At 39.3% G+C, this 15,717-nt stretch overlaps 1 long non-coding RNA gene across 1 annotated transcript in view; it reads right to left on the bottom strand.

The window, feature by feature from the left end:
* LOC132376352 (uncharacterized) overlaps nt 1–13,619 on the bottom strand; it is a 55,598-nt gene extending 41,979 nt beyond the window's left edge. Inside the window, exon 1 of the long non-coding RNA XR_009506278.1 lies at nt 13,510–13,619. This is a non-coding gene — a long non-coding RNA (uncharacterized LOC132376352). The remainder of the gene's footprint in view (nt 1–13,509) is intronic.
* Between the last annotated feature and the right edge of the window lie 2,098 nt (nt 13,620–15,717).

Here is a 15,717-nt window from a genome sequence, read left to right as displayed (position 1 = left end):
TTGTGGTTACCATGAGGTTCTGATGTAACAATCTATGCTATGGTAGTCTATTTTAAGTTGATGGTTGCTTAAGGCTGAGCAGGTTCTAAAAGCACTGTTTTTACTCCCCCCGTGATATTTTTGACATCATATTTTACATATTTTTATTTTGTATATCCCTTAACTAATTGTTATAGATACATGTGATTTTCTAGTTTTGTCTTTTAACCTTCATACTAATTATATAGATGGTTAATCTGCTACCTTTACTCTATGTTTGCCTTTACTGGTGAGACTTTTCTTTCTTTCAGAGTTTTCACATTTCTAGTTATGGGCTTTTTTTTCTTCTATTTAAAAAAATCCCTTTAACATTTCTTGTAAGGTTGGTTTAGTGGTGATGAACTCCTTTAGCTTCTACTTGTCTGGAAAACTTTTTATCTCTCCTTCAAGTCTGAATTATAACCTTGCCAGATAGAGTATTTTTGGTCATAAGTTTTTATCTTTCAATACTTTAAATAAATTGTCTACTCCTTTCTGGACTGTAAAGTTTCTGCTAAAAAGTCAGCTGATAGTCTTATGGGCTCTCTCCTAATATAACTAGTTGCTTTCACTTGTTGCTTTTAAGATTCTCTCTTTAACTTTTGACATTTTAATTATGATAAGTCTTGGTGTGGGTCTCTTTGGGTTCATCTTGTTTGGGACTCTGTGTTTTCTGGACTCAGCTGTTTGTTTCCTTACCAGGTTAGGGAAGTTTTCAGCCATTATGTCTTCAAATAGGTTTTCTGTCCTTTTCTCTCTCTCTTCTCATTCTGGAACCCCTATAATGCCCATGTTAGTAAGCCTGATGTTGTCCCTGAGGTCCCTTAAACTATCCTCATTTTTTTTGTTTGTTTGTTTATTTCTTTTTCCTTTTGCTGTTCCAATTGGGTAATAGCCTATCTTCCAGATCACCGATTTGTTCTTCTGCATCATCTAATCTGCTGTTGTTTCCCTCCAATGTACTTTTCTTTTAAGTTATTGTATTCTTCAGGTCTGATTGGTTCTTTTTTTATGTCTTCTATCTCTTTGTTGAAGTTCTCACTGTGTTCCTCCATTCAACATCAAATGACCATTGCTTTGAACTCTTTATCAGGTGGATTGCTTATCTCCATTGCATTTAGTCTTTTTTCTGACTTATTTTTTCTTTATTCTTTCTTTTGGAACATATTCCTTTGTCTCTTCATCTTGCCTAACTCTCTGTGTTTGTTTGTACGTATTAGGTAGATCAGCTACATCTCCAGTCTTGAAAAAAGTGGCTTTGTGTAGAAGGTGTCCCATTGAGCCCATAAGAATGGTCCTCCCTGGTCACAGGTGCTGCAGAAGTGTCCCCTATGTGGGCTGCATGTACCCTCCTGTTGTAACTGGGCCAAATTGCTATGGGCGTTAGCCGGGCTGGTCCCCCGTATGGATGGCTGTGAGGCCCAGCTGAAACTGTTGCATCTGCTCTGGTGTACAGGGCCAGTCTCTGGTGTGGGAGCCACTTTGGAGTGATGCCAATGCTGGCTAAGGTCATCTGCCACATCTGGTGGGGCAGGGGGCCACTTTGAAGGAGCGCTGGTTGGGTCAGGCCTACAGGTGAACCAGGAGGAGGAAGATCCTGTGCTAGTAAGTTAGATGGGGAGAGTTGGAAATGGCACCTGCCGGCGCTGGGCCAGCTAGGTAGAAGGTGAGCCAAAAACGAAAACAAAAACAAAGAACTGGCACCCAACAGCTCCTCCATACCAGAAGAAACTTCAAACAGTTCCCTGCTCCATGGGCACATGCCCTAAAATTATTCAATGATCTCCTTCATGTATGACCCAGGCTCTTTTCAAACTGCTGCCTCTGTGCTAGGACTTAGAGTAAGTGAGTTTTTGTGCACGCCATTTAAGACGGAAGACGCAGTTTCCTACAGCCCCCTGGCTCTCCTGGATGTAAGCCCTATTGTTTTTCAAAGCCAGAGGTATGGGGGCTCATCTTCCCCGTGCAGCTACCCCAGGCTGGGGAGCGCTTTGTGGAGTTTGGAGCTCCCACTCCTCCGGGGCTGTGATATCCCACCCACCTGTGGGTTTCAGTGCTGGGGCGTGTGTCCCAGCCAGATCATGTGTCCACCCCTCCTACCTGTCTCAGTGTGGCTTTTTCTTTTTATCTTTAGTTGTAGAAAATCTTCTCTGCTTGTCTTCAGGTCATTCTCAGAGATAGTGTCTCTATGTGTAGTTGTAATTTTGGTTTGTCCGTGGGAGGAGACAAGCCCGGGATCTTCCTACTCCACCATCTTGTTCCAACGCTCAAGCCTGCAGAGTTTTTATTCACAGAATGCGATGCTGCTTGAGAGTTTCTGGAGCACTCCAGTGGCACTTTACCTACAATACCAAAGCAAACTAGACAGTTTTCAAAATTGTCAGTCTAATTGGCTGCAATTGTTTAAAGCCTTTCCAGTGATAGAAAACAGTGTTTTAGGGCACAGATCTGCAAGATTTTTCGGTAAAAGGACATATAGTAAATACTTTTGGCTTCACAGGCCACATAGACCTCTGTTACAAGTACTCAGCTCTCCCATTATAGTGTGAAAGCAGTCAGAGATCATATGTAACATGAATGGACATGGCTGTGTTCCAATAATAGTATTTATGGTCACTACAATTTGAATTTTTATAATGTTTACATTTCACCAAAAAAAAAATCTTCTGATTGTTTTTTCAACCATTTAGAAATGTAAAAACCATTCTTAGCTTGAGGTTGGCCAAACACAAAAACAGGTGGGGAACCAGATTTGGCCCACAGGATATATTTTGCTGACCCCTGCTTCAGGCTTCTCACTAAGAAGGGAGATCAGTGAGGGCACGGCCGGTTCTGGATAGTAACACACTGGCCTAGTTTGGCCCCTGTGAGGACACTGGATCAACCTTGATCTGAAACGGACCAGCTTGGGAGGAAAGGGGAGACACTTATTACAATACTCTCTGTATTCCTTTGAGAGTCAGGATTACCACTGGATTCCTCTGCCTTGCCCTTGTGAGTCTCACCGACATCAAACAGCAAGAAAATGTTGCCTGCTGGTTTCTTGCAATGCTCTGAGAGTTTTAAGGCCGTCTCACTTGAATTATTATATTCAGAATGAAAGTCATAGTTTAAACCCTGAGATGGCGCCTTCTTTCTGGGCAGGTATCTGTATACATAACACGTTGCAGATTAGAGAACATTCTTCCACTGCAAACATCAGACCATGGGATTTTTTGTTTGTTTGTTCTTGTTTGTTTGCTTAGCTTGGGGGGCAGTTTTCATTGTATATCTTTAGGAGATACTAAAGATAAAAGAAAAAGCCCCTTAAGTTTCTACCACATGCTACTGAATCAAGGGCTGGTATGAAAATGCAATATTCTGTACAGTTTGTTTAATCACACTGTTCTCTGATGCCATATCTAATTTTTCCAGCCTGACCTTTCCTAAGATTCTGCTTCCTCTTTCATCGGGATTTAAGTGAAAGGGCAAAGCATTTTGCATGAATATAGAAACAGAGTAGGAACTGTATAAATCCACTGAAGCAAAAGAAACTCAGGGCAGTTAATAGCATTTGTTGAATCCACTTGCTCTCAGGGAACTTACTATCCTACAGCACACATTAAACCCCTGGGGAATGCACTGTTCATCGTTTAAGGAGGAAAAGAGGGCTGTAAAGAATCAAAGGGAACAAGAATGTTCACATACTGAAGTCAGATATTAATCAGACTACTGTTTTTGACTTTGATTTCAAGAGTAAAGACTTGGATTGTTAGTAATTCTGTGTGTGCATGTGATCCAGCCCCTTCTCCAAAAAATATTCTTCCCCATCAAAAACAACCCCCTCAAAAAAAAAAAAAAAAAAACCCTTCCCCACCCACATACAAACAAGAGTCTTACTTTTTAACCTGTAAAATAATATGAAACACTGCATAGGAATTTTCATAGTTATTGAAAGTCTATTTTATTTTATTTTTGGCCGTGCCACTCGGCATGTGGGATCTTAGTTCCCCAACCAGGGATCGAACCTGTGCCCCCTGCAGTAGAAGCACAGAGACATAACCACTGAACCGCCAGGGAGGTCCCATTGATAGTCTAGATTAGAGTCAGCTCCAAAGAACAGCAGGACCAATTGTCAAACCCAGACTCATGTTCCACAGCCTCACTTTTCTTTTGAAGTTCCCAGTTGTCTTCTTTCTTTCCTTCTATTTTTTGTTTCCTTTTATTTTTAAAAGTTAGTTTATTTTGAGACAATTTTAAATTATAGAAAAGTTAAAAAAATATAACATCACATTCTACCATCCAAAAATAACACGTATCACATTTCCTTCTGTTACAAAAAATTGAATATTGCAACTATAACCAAAGTCCCTCTTCCACCTCCCCAGAAGCAGCCGCCGTCACGACTTTGTTGTATATGTTTCCACTCCATTTTTTGTTCTTTCCATACATATATGAATCCACAAATAGTCTACCATGCTATTTTATAGATTTATATTTGAACAAATGGAATCATTCGGTATGCATCATTTTTTAAAATAAATTTATTTATTTTATTTATTTATTTTTGGCTGCATTGGGTCTTTGCTTTGCGCGGGCTTTCTCTAGTTGTGGCGAGCGGGGGCTACTCTTCGTTGCGGTGTGTGGGGTTCTCATCGCGGTGGCTTCTCTTGTTGCGGAGCACGGGCTCTAGGTGTGTGGGCTCAGTAGTTGTGGCTTGTGGGCTCTCTAGAGCACAGGCTCAGTAATTGTGTCGCATGGGCTTAGTTGTTCCACGGCATGTGGGATCTTCCCGGACCAGGGCTCGAACCTGTGTCCCCTGCATTGGCAGGAGGATTCTTAACCACTGCACCACCAGGGAAGCCCTGTGTGTATCATTTTGCATCTTGCTTTTTTTTCAATCAATACTATATTTTTAAATCTTTTCCTATATATTCTCTTTCTTCTTTAAAGCTGTTCATCACTCACACCATCCTTTGGGATTATTCTTTCTGCCTCCCAGAGCCCTAGTTTCCTGATGCCTCCAAATAACAATAAACATTTAATTTTAAGGATTTTACTACCAAAAACCATGGGAAAACAGGAAATGCCAAACACAGGAAACATGGAAAATTGTAGAATTTCATAAATCTTAGAAAGTTCAGAAAATATAGCCTCATGCTCTAATTCCTAATATCTTGGCCAAACAAAGATGGCAGCTGGAAACCCTATTGATAACCTGTTCTGCTTTTGTTTTTGAAAGCAGAATTCAACAGACATCATCCTTCCTTCTGACCCAAAGAGAAAAGTCCTGCTGACCCCACTCCCTGTAATGAGGTTCAGCTTAGACTTCTCTATTGGCATGAAGGACACAAAATAAATGCTCCTTTAGTTCAAGTGGATGAGTTGCTCTTTGAGGGCCTCCAGACCAGACAGAACCCATTTCACAGAAAGATTTAGCTGTTAAGAAGACAGTGTTGAAAAGCCTGTGGTCTGGGATCCAACTGCCGGGTTTAAATGCCAGGTCCGCCCCTGACTAGTTCTTCAGACTTGAACAAGTTTCTTTAGCTCCATGAGTAATATTTTCTCATTTCTAAAATAATAGTTGTTTGAGCATTAAGAGTTAATCTATAATGAGTCCTTGATAAGTGTTAGTAACTGTTGTTATTGTCATTGTTATTCGGGGTCCTACATACTCACGGTCCCCACATTGATTCATAGTCAATGAAGAGAAATGAGCCTTATACTTCTTGAAAACTTGTCATTTAGATGCAGTCAATACTCTGAGCTATCTAGTGATATTCAACTTTAAGGGCAAGCTGAGCTAAAAATCTATACATGAATATAGGTTCAAAAGTTGATACCTCACTTACGTGCAGCCCCATGAATTTTCAGGATTAAAAAACCAGCATCATTACCTTCAAGAAGCCTTGTGGATTCACATCAGCATGCCAATTAGGGAATCAATATTTGAGCAATATTGAAGCCTGAAAAAGTGGCCCCTAAAGACTGCCCTGAGGGCTAGGTGAGGCAGTTATCTGTACCAGTTATTTATTGGCTATGAAGACGATGGTCAACAAAGAAGATGTTTATTAGAGGCTGTGATTATTTTTACCAGACCAAGCCCACTTGTGTGGAACCATGGAGATACCCACAGAAGTAGGATGATTAAAATAATTATTGGAGCATTTTATATACTCTAGAAAGTATTCGCTATGCTTTTTCTTTATAGGAAGAAAGTTCCTATGATAAAATTATGATGAAGAGCATCTGTGAACTTTTAGAAGTTTGGATTTCTTGTGGAGTGTTGAGGTGGAGAAGCCACCTCTGTCAATAATGAACAACCTTGCCAATAACCATTTTGTGCAACTCTGAAGCTCCAAGAAATCCCATAAAGTCAAAGCCAATGTGTAGGACAAAATTAAGGACAGGAGTTCTAAAACAAAAAAAAAGAAGATAAAAATCTAGTTGCAATTTGAAAGATTTTAAGCAAACAAAAACCACCAGAAAACAGAAGAAACCCTTGCTGAAGCAACATGTGGGTTAGGATTCAGGAGACCACTTCAGGAAAATTCTATCTGTCCTGAGCACAAACACACTCTGAGAGTCAAAAGTTTACCTCCGTTGTGTTCAATACTCATTCTAGAGCTTGAACTTGATTGCTACTGAAAACACAGAGATGGTAAATACGGTGCAGGGGTCTGCAGAGGCACAATCAATATTCACCTTCTGTTAATATACATCTCAGGAAACCACTTAATTGACTTGTTTTAAGAAAAAAAAAAACTCTGAAGACCAAAGCCAGAGCCAATGTTTTGATCAGTTTCTAGCCACAGAAAACTGGATCCAAAAACCATGTTTTCTGAAGCATTCCAAATTTCACTTGGGCCATATTTGATTTTAAGTACACAAGTAATTATTTTTCATTTCGTAATAAGAAAAAACATGGCGGGCATTTTCTGACTGATTAGCTCCGGCTGGACTCCTGTTCTAGCCAAGCTCTTTGGGTGGGGCTCTAACTCTACCTGAGGAGGTCGTGGAACACAGATGTGCTCCCACCTGCTGGTTAAGATGCTTCTGGGAGGTAAAGTTGGCACCATCACCTGGATTGTAAACAGGCCTCATCTGGGTTATTCATGAACCGTTTACAAAGAGGATACGTTCCTCCGATTAAAGGGAAATTTTGATCTTGGAATTGCTTCCTGAATTCATGACTACATGGTTTTTGTCCGATTAGTAGTGTCTCTGTTAACAGACAGAACTTATTTACTGTAGGTGATCCCTCACCACCACTAAAACTATCCTTCACAGCACAGGTGTCAATGTCCAGTTGGATTTAAAGACCTCTTTAAAACTGTGGTTTAATGAGACACATAGTCTACCAATTATAGAAAATTTTGATGCTGCTCAAAATAGGGTCTAGCTTCTTTTAAGCCTTTTTAAAGATGTTATCATGATTTGGGATAATTATTTCAGTATTGGCCAGTCTCATGTATTTTAGGACATCAGAGTCATAAATAGGAGATCAAGTTTCTTCCAGCCAATGACTCAACTTTTTCCCTTAGCTACTAAAATATTCCATTTTGACGTGACTTAACTTTGAAAGAAAGTTTGCAGCCCAAAATAAAGTATTTTACTACAATGTGGAGTAAAATATTTACTCATTATAAAAGTCATAACAAAAATAAATTCTGCATATGAAGGACTTTGGTGAATTTGAGCCATAAGACAAAAAAAAAAAGGCTAATCACACATTTGTTAAATATTAATTCTCTACTGAGCCATGAAATGGAGCAAAGTTCTAAAGATAAATATTAATGGGGAGTTTCTGCCAATACTATCCAACAGAATACATTATAATAGTAAACATATCAAGTGAGAATTTCTTTTCCCTGGAATTAAAATAAGCTAAAACTTCCTTTAAGAAGAAATCCTTTGCTAGTTTGAATTAATATAACCTCTGTACAATTGTTTTCCTTTAAACATTGATTATTTGGGACCTATAAAGTCTTCCTAACCTTTTGGTCTTTTGAGAAAGCTCTATGCACTGTCTCTGTCAAATGCCTGCATGTTGACCTAGTTTTGATGAACATCTTGGTGGCTTTAATAGAAAAATCTTGTATCCCAGATTTTTCTCTGCCACTCCATGACATCATTTTAGATAAATCCTTAAAAAGAACAATGAAAAGGATGTTTAAGATTCTACCATTTTAACAGATTTGTCATTCTCCTTCTTGATTTATCCACACACAAAAAATTAACTCACACTTCTAGAGGTAATTACTAAATTTATATATTCATAGAAAAACCAGCATACAAGTAGATGATATCACAATTTGATATTTATGAAATGCCAGTTTTCCATAAATATAGAAAATCAGCAATTATAACTGGAGTTGTTTATTAACATTTGGAAGAAAATAAATAACAAATGGGCTCACTATTCATTAAAATTCCTCAATAATACAACTGTTTCCATCTCAAAATAGTCCTATATGATGTCCATGTTTTGACTTCAGAGCAACTTACTCTAGTCAGCTTACATTTAAAATAACTCTTGGTAAAATATTCTCATTAGGCTTTTCCTATATTTTCTTAGATGTTTACCAATTTTAGCTGCTTTGTATATGTGTGTGTGTTGATTCAAAGCACAATCTTATTTGCCATCAAGAATCTGATTTATTACCCAAGATTGTGGGTGAGATACTGAAATGGAATTAGCACAAATCTTTCTCGTTAATTATGTATGTATGTATATATGCGTAAACCCAGCTAGTCATTTTGCTCGCATATCAAGAACAGAAGTAGGTCAGAGAGTATGGGTGAATTGATATGCAGAAACACATCAGCATCCCTGGGGAAAGAACCTCAGGGTGCATAAGGATGGGCGCATTTACTGGTTCACAGTTCTAAGAAGGAAGTAAGTAGTACATTCTTTATCATCCCAAACTACTAAATTTTCTAAAGAGAATATTAAATTTCCCAAAATCACCCTTTTGGTCCATCCTCCAGAAGTTTTTCAGGTTTTTGGTTTGTTTGTTATTGCTGTTTTGCCCCCTCTCAGTGTAACCGGGTTTTAGACAGCCATCTTTCTTGCCAAGGCTCCCTTCAGCAGTGCTATGAGAGCTATTCTAAGATGTCAGTTTCTAGCCAGTATGTTTTTAGGTGTTGGGTTGTAGCTTTTGAAGGAAGAAAGGAAACGATGTGCAAATAAAACAGGTTTAGGTAGATTGTTTTCTTAGAAAACGACAGCTGTCAGTTGTTGAAGAAGTCGCTGTGTTGAAGAATTTAGGGTGAAAATAAAGAATGTGTAAAAGCATGCCACCAAGATCGTGGGCTGTAATGGGCTCAGAGATCAGCCCTTCTGAGCTTTACCAGCAATACCCACAGGATGTCTCTTTGATTACCTGTGGGTAAGTGAATTATTCATTCTGGCAATCATCCAATGCACTTGAGTCATAAACATGGATTTTGTGTCATCTAATCTTAGAGTTGGAAGAAACCGTAAAGGACAGCGAGCCTAAACTTCTACACAGTCTCTTCTTCCTTGTCCCTGACAAATAATTATTTAGCTTTTTCTTCTTAAATACATTAGATATTACTATCCATATTCACTGCCAAATATCCAAATAACTGTTTTTCATACAATATGTTCTTAAAGAACCAAAAAATGTCCCCACAATCTCACCATCTGGATTAACCTTGGGTGCATAGCTATCTATTTATAGACACATATAAAACCATACTATAAGGTCTGTTCTGTAATTCATTTGTTTAATCTACTACATATCATGAACCTCTTTCTCTTCCAATAAGTATTTATGTAGTCACTTTAAAGCCTGTATAGTGTGTGGATCTACCGTAACACCATAATGTATTCAGCCAAATCCTTTATTGTTAAGTAAATATATTATTCCATATTCCTGACATTTCAAACATTGGAATTATGATCATACATCTTTGCAAACCTTTCAGTTACTTCTCTGAAAAAATTTCTGGTTGCTCAGCTTCATTTTGAACTTTTCTAGTGGTGGGAAGTTGTGTATATCCCAAGACAAACTTTTTCATTGTTGGACAGGTCCAATTCAAATAAAAGCTACTTCTTATTCTCATGGAATAAGTCTAATTCTACTTTGGGGCTAGAGCTTTTCACGTACTTGATAACAGCTAAAAATTATAATTTCTCAAAAAATATGCTTCCTACATTTCCCACTTCCTGTTGACCCTTCTCTGGGTATTCCCTGATAGTTCCTTCTCTCTTCAGACATTTTAAAGTATAAGGTAGAGTTACATAGATGTCGTACATTTTCATAGGCTTCAAATGTTGCGTAATTTCAACTGATGTTCAAAACGATCCAAAAAGCTTCCCTGGTGGCGCAATGGTTGAGAATCTGCCTGCTAATGCAGGGGACACGGGTTCGAGCCCTGGTCTGGGAAGATCCCACATGCCGCGGAGCGGCTGGGCCCGTGAGCCACAACTGCTGAGCCTGCGCGTCTGGAGCCTGTGCCCCGCAACGGGAGGGGCCGCGATGGTGAAAGGCCCGCGCAACGCGATGAAGAGCGGTCCCCGCACCGCGATGAAGAGCGGTCCCCGCACCGCGATGAAGAGTGGCCCCCACTTGCCGTAACTGGAGAAAGCCCTCGCACGAACCGAAGACCCAACACAGCCAAAAATAAATAAATAAATAAATAAAGTAGCTATAAAATTAAAAAAAAAAAAAAAAAAAAAGCACAATGTGAGAGTTGCAAGTTAAGTTTAAAAAAAAAAAAAAAAAAAAAGGCCGTCTTCTATTTTTAGGCTTGGGTGGATGTGGCAGAGATTGCTAGTTTTTCCCCACTATCCATTCTCTTCTCCCTTAGTGACAGAAGACAGCGTTATGACCAAATACAAAATTACACTTCCCAACCTCCTTTGCAGCTAGTTGTGGGAATTACCGACATTCTGGCCAATAGGATGTAATTGGAAGTGTTCTGTGGAATTCCAGCTTAATGGGAGTTCACTCAGCTGGCATGAACATCCCTTTTGTTCTTTCCCTTTCTTATTTCCAACACACGATGGCTGGGACCTACCTCACCAGCCCTCTTGGATTATGAGGTAACCTTGTGGCTGGAAATCATGTCTGAGAATAGCAAAACTGAAAGCTAAAAGAAGTCTAGTGTCTAATAACCATGAACCTTCCACACCCGGGCTGAGCTGCCTAATTTCCAGACTTCTTTCAGGTGTGAGAGAAGCAAATTTATGTTTTACGTAAGCCACTGTTATTTCTGCTGTTGTTTTTCTTTAATAGTTTTACTTTTTTACTAATTGCTTAATGCAATTCCTAAGAGATACAGGGGTCATACCCACTAGTGCTAATAGAGAATAATTATTAGTTATTCCTGCCCTACCAGGATCTTGCCTGAATACATGACAAACTCTTAACAGACAAAAAGAATGACCCTGTCAACAAAAAAACCCATATAAAGTACATATAATCAAAGTATATATAAGCAATTGTTTTGGAGATAAATTTCTTGATCTGTGTGATAATCCACATAACCTTGTATTCAGCTAACACCCTCGCCTGGTATACACCAAACACTCAGAGTTGATCATACATTTGATAGTCTACTTGGAAACTAACAAATTCTTTTTAATCCTCTCTGTAATTGTCAGAAGAAGGATGATTTGGTTGTAACAAAGACAGAGGCTGAAGTGAATGTCAAAGAGACAAGCTAAAAGAAGAAATGGGCTGATGCCCATGGTCTCATTAGTCTGTGTAATGTATGACTATTTCGTAGAAGGCGATGAGTATAAACACACATGCAAAAAGAAAGATTTGGATGGAGATAGTATGGAGGAGAAAACAAAAGAGAATCTTGCCAATTATCCCATGACTCCAGGTACTAGGCAGTCACAAAACGTTCGTTCCCCTCTGTCATGGTCCTCCTTTTTTTTTGCCTCTTCCTTGGCCCACAGTGAGACATAGACTGTGGAAAAATATATGGGGCCATGATTGTATGCATTGCTCAACCACCAGAAGAAGACTCAAGATAGAAGGGAAAGGAAGAGGAGCCCTAAATCATCTTCTCATGGTCATAGAGAACAGTGGGGTTTGCTGTTTGCAACAACTATCATTAATATATATCTTTGGGTGTGATTTCCATTTTAAATCACTTTTCGTAGTATGCAGAAATTGAAGGATATTAACATAAATAGTCAATTTAAATGTAAGATAACTATGATGACTATAATTCAAACAGCAATGTCACAAAGCCATTTTAAATTAATTTTTAAAACAGATTTAAATTTCATTCAGTGTATACGTTTTAATAGAGTTACAAATTCTTTCAGAAAACACCTATGGAAGTTTTGAATTTGAGGCTAGAAGAATTATTACTAAAGATCTGCCAACAGAGCAATTATCAATGAATTTTAATGACATTAATGGTAGTCATTTCCAGCTGGGAAACTTACGGGACGAGAGCTATTTACCTTTTTCTCCAAAAGTCAAGAAGAAATTAAAGGCTTCTGATAGTCATGGGAAGTGGCTTTGGGGTGAGATTCTATCTTAGGGAATTTCTCTTTTTGCTTTAGTTACATAGAAAAAGCAAAGGAAGAATGGTAAAGGGGAAAATACTCGAGGGAATTCTTTCCTTGGAAAGCTCTTAAGGAAGTAGTAACAGAAATTATCCCAGCTAAAGTACCCAGCCATCCCACACGGAATCAACAATGGCCCTAGACACCCAATGTAGCCAGCATTAACTCCACATATGCCTCAAGATGGACTTCAGCTGTTACCTAGAAATCAAGGAAAATTGAATCGTAACCATTATCCAGTGCATAGTCATGGAGTTTATTCAAAAAGTTTGCTAGTAAGAATTATTTACTGGGGCTTCCCTGGTGGCGCAGTGGTTGAGAATCTGCCTGCCAATGCAGGGGACACAGGTTCGAGCCCTGGTCTGGGAAGATCCCACATGCCGCGGAGCAACTGGGGCCGTGAGCCACAACTACTGAGCCTGGGCGTCTGGAGCCTGTGCTCCGCAACAAGAGAGGCCGCGATAGTGAGAGGCCCGCGCACCGCGATGAAGAGTGGCCCCCACTCGCCGCAACTGGAGAAAGCCCTCACACAGAAACGAAGACCCAACACAGCCAAAAATAAACATAATAAATAAATAATAAATTTAAAGATTAAAAAAAAATAAAAGAATTATTTACGTAGCAATTAAATGTACTCTAGGTTTACCTATTTCAAATAAAAAGTGGGGGGAGTATTCGCTTGCTTTGTGATTACTTAAAATGGTTAGGATAAAGAAGGAAGCAAAAGACCTCTGTTCTCATTGTAAAAACAACAACAACACAACCTGAAAATTTTAAAATTACACTTGTTAATGGGGCTAGCAAAGAACAGAGGAAGCAAGGAAGCCTGGATTAGTTGAGCTCCAGAGAGAAACGAGCACTACAAGGGTGAGAAGAGAATGGTAGACCCTTCCACCTCTGGGGTCAGATGCCTGATCTGTGGACGATAGATGGAGAAGTTGTCATAGACTCACCATAGATGAGGAGACTTTGCAGGGACATTCTGACAGTCTGGGCTGGCAGAAAGGATTCGAATCTCAAAAAGACTCAAATGCAAACTGCCTGACAATTCTTCTCTTCCCATCCCTACCTAACCCTACCCTGAATTATGCAAAGAAATGTAATGAAGAAGGGCTTGAAATCAGAGAAATCACATAGTCTTGCACTTGCCCCACCAGAGATGAATCCAAAGGTCAACTAAAAATATCTGAAACTGTTGCCCAACTCCCTCCCTGCTTAAATACTGACAAGATGTAAACCACAGTGGTGGCACAGGAGTCTGGGGGTTGGGCTAATCACAGGTGATCTCAATCTAATTAAAAGTTGCAGCCTATCTCCTGCTCAACTCGGCTCTGGGAGAAATATGAATGAATTGGCCTCAGTCTAAGGACCAGGTGGAGGAAAGGTTTCAATGTTCTGAGAAATGAGTAAAACAAAACAACTTTTCCTCAGTTCCCACTGTTTATTATATACAATGTTCAGAGTACAATACAAACTTATAAGACTTGAGAATAAATAAGAAAATGTGAACTATATTAAAAGGAAAAACATTCAATAAAAACTGATATGGGGGACTTCCCTGGTGGTGCAGTGGTTAAGAATCCACCTGCCGATGCAGGGGACGCGGGTTTGAGCCCTGGTCTGGGAAGATCCCACATGCTGTGGAGCAGCTAAGCCTGTGTGCCACAACTACTGAGCCTGCTCTCTAGAGCGTGTGCGCCACAGCTACTGAGCGTGTGTGCCACAACTACTGAAGCCCACGTGCCTAGAGCCCGTGCTCCGCAATGGGAGGGGCCACTGCAATGAGAAGCCCGTGCACCGCAACAAGGAGTGGCCCCCACTCGCTGCAACTAGAGAGGGCCTGTGTGCAGCAGTGAGGACCAGTGCAGCCAAAAGTAAATAAATAAATAAATAAATAAATTTTAAAATGAATTAATTAATTAAAAGAGAAGTAAATCTAATACATGGCACATATTCTAAAAAAAAAAGATATGGGAATTTGCAGAAGGCTTTATAGATTTTTTTTAACTTTATTTATTTATTTATTTTTGGCTGCATTGGGTCTTCATTGCTGCATGCGGGCTTGCTCTAGCTGTGGAGAGCAGGGGCTACTCTTCATTGCAGTGCACAGGCTTCTCATTGCGGTGGCTTCTCTTGTTGTGGAGCATGGGCTCTAGGTGCAGGGGCTTCAGTAGTTGTGGCACGTGGGCTCAGTAGTTGTGGCTCAAGGGCTCTAGAACGCAGGCTCAGTAGTTGTGGCGCACAGGCTTAGCTGCTCTGCGGCATGTGGGATCTTCCCAGACCAGGGCTCGAACCCGTGTCCCCTGCATTGGCAGGTGGATTCTTAACCACTGTGCCACCAGGGAATTCCCCAGAAGACTTTAAAACAACATAAAATATACCAGGAATTTGCAGAAAAATATGGATATAATGGAGAAAGATAAGCATTATTGCAGGAGAACAATAAAACTATTTTTTTAAACACCAAAGGAAAACGCTAGAATTGAAAAATGCAATATCTGAAATTTTTTTAAAAGCCATTGGACAGACTTTACAGCAGATCAGACACTGCAGAAGAAAACATCCATGATCCTGAAGACGAGTCAATAGAAACTATTCAAACTGAGTCAGAAAAAGTAAAAGGCTTAAAGAAGAATCAACAGAGCACCAGTCACTTCTAGGACACCAAATGGACTAACACACATGACTTCAAGTTCTGGATGTATTCACATACATAATATTAAAAAATGAAGGTAGATTTTGGGGGAGGATACATGGGACTGCCTTGTATATATTTTTTGGAACATCCTGTAAATCTATAATTATTTCAAAAGAAAAAGAATAAAAGGGATGAAATGAAGGTGAAATAAAGACATTTTCAGATTAACAAAAGCCAAGAGAATTTTGCAGCAGCACATCCACACTACGAGAAATGCAGAGAAAGTTCTTCAGGGTAAAAGGAAATAATACCATGGAAATATGAATATACACAAAGGAAGAAAGAAGGCCAGAAATAGTAAATATATGAACACATATAAAAGATTTTCTCTTTTCTGAATTTCTTAATTTCTTTAAAAAGCAACTTACTGTTACAAACACAAACATTAATAATGATTATGGAGTTAATAACATATGTAGAAGGCAAATATATGACAACAATAGCAAAAAAGGTAGTGGTAGAT

The sequence above is a fragment of the Balaenoptera ricei genome, chromosome 12, assembly GCF_028023285.1.
Source record: "Balaenoptera ricei isolate mBalRic1 chromosome 12, mBalRic1.hap2, whole genome shotgun sequence".
NCBI lineage: Eukaryota > Metazoa > Chordata > Mammalia > Artiodactyla > Balaenopteridae > Balaenoptera > Balaenoptera ricei.
The sequence above is the reverse complement of the archived record's forward strand: the minus strand, read 5'-3'. Positions and strand labels throughout refer to the sequence as shown.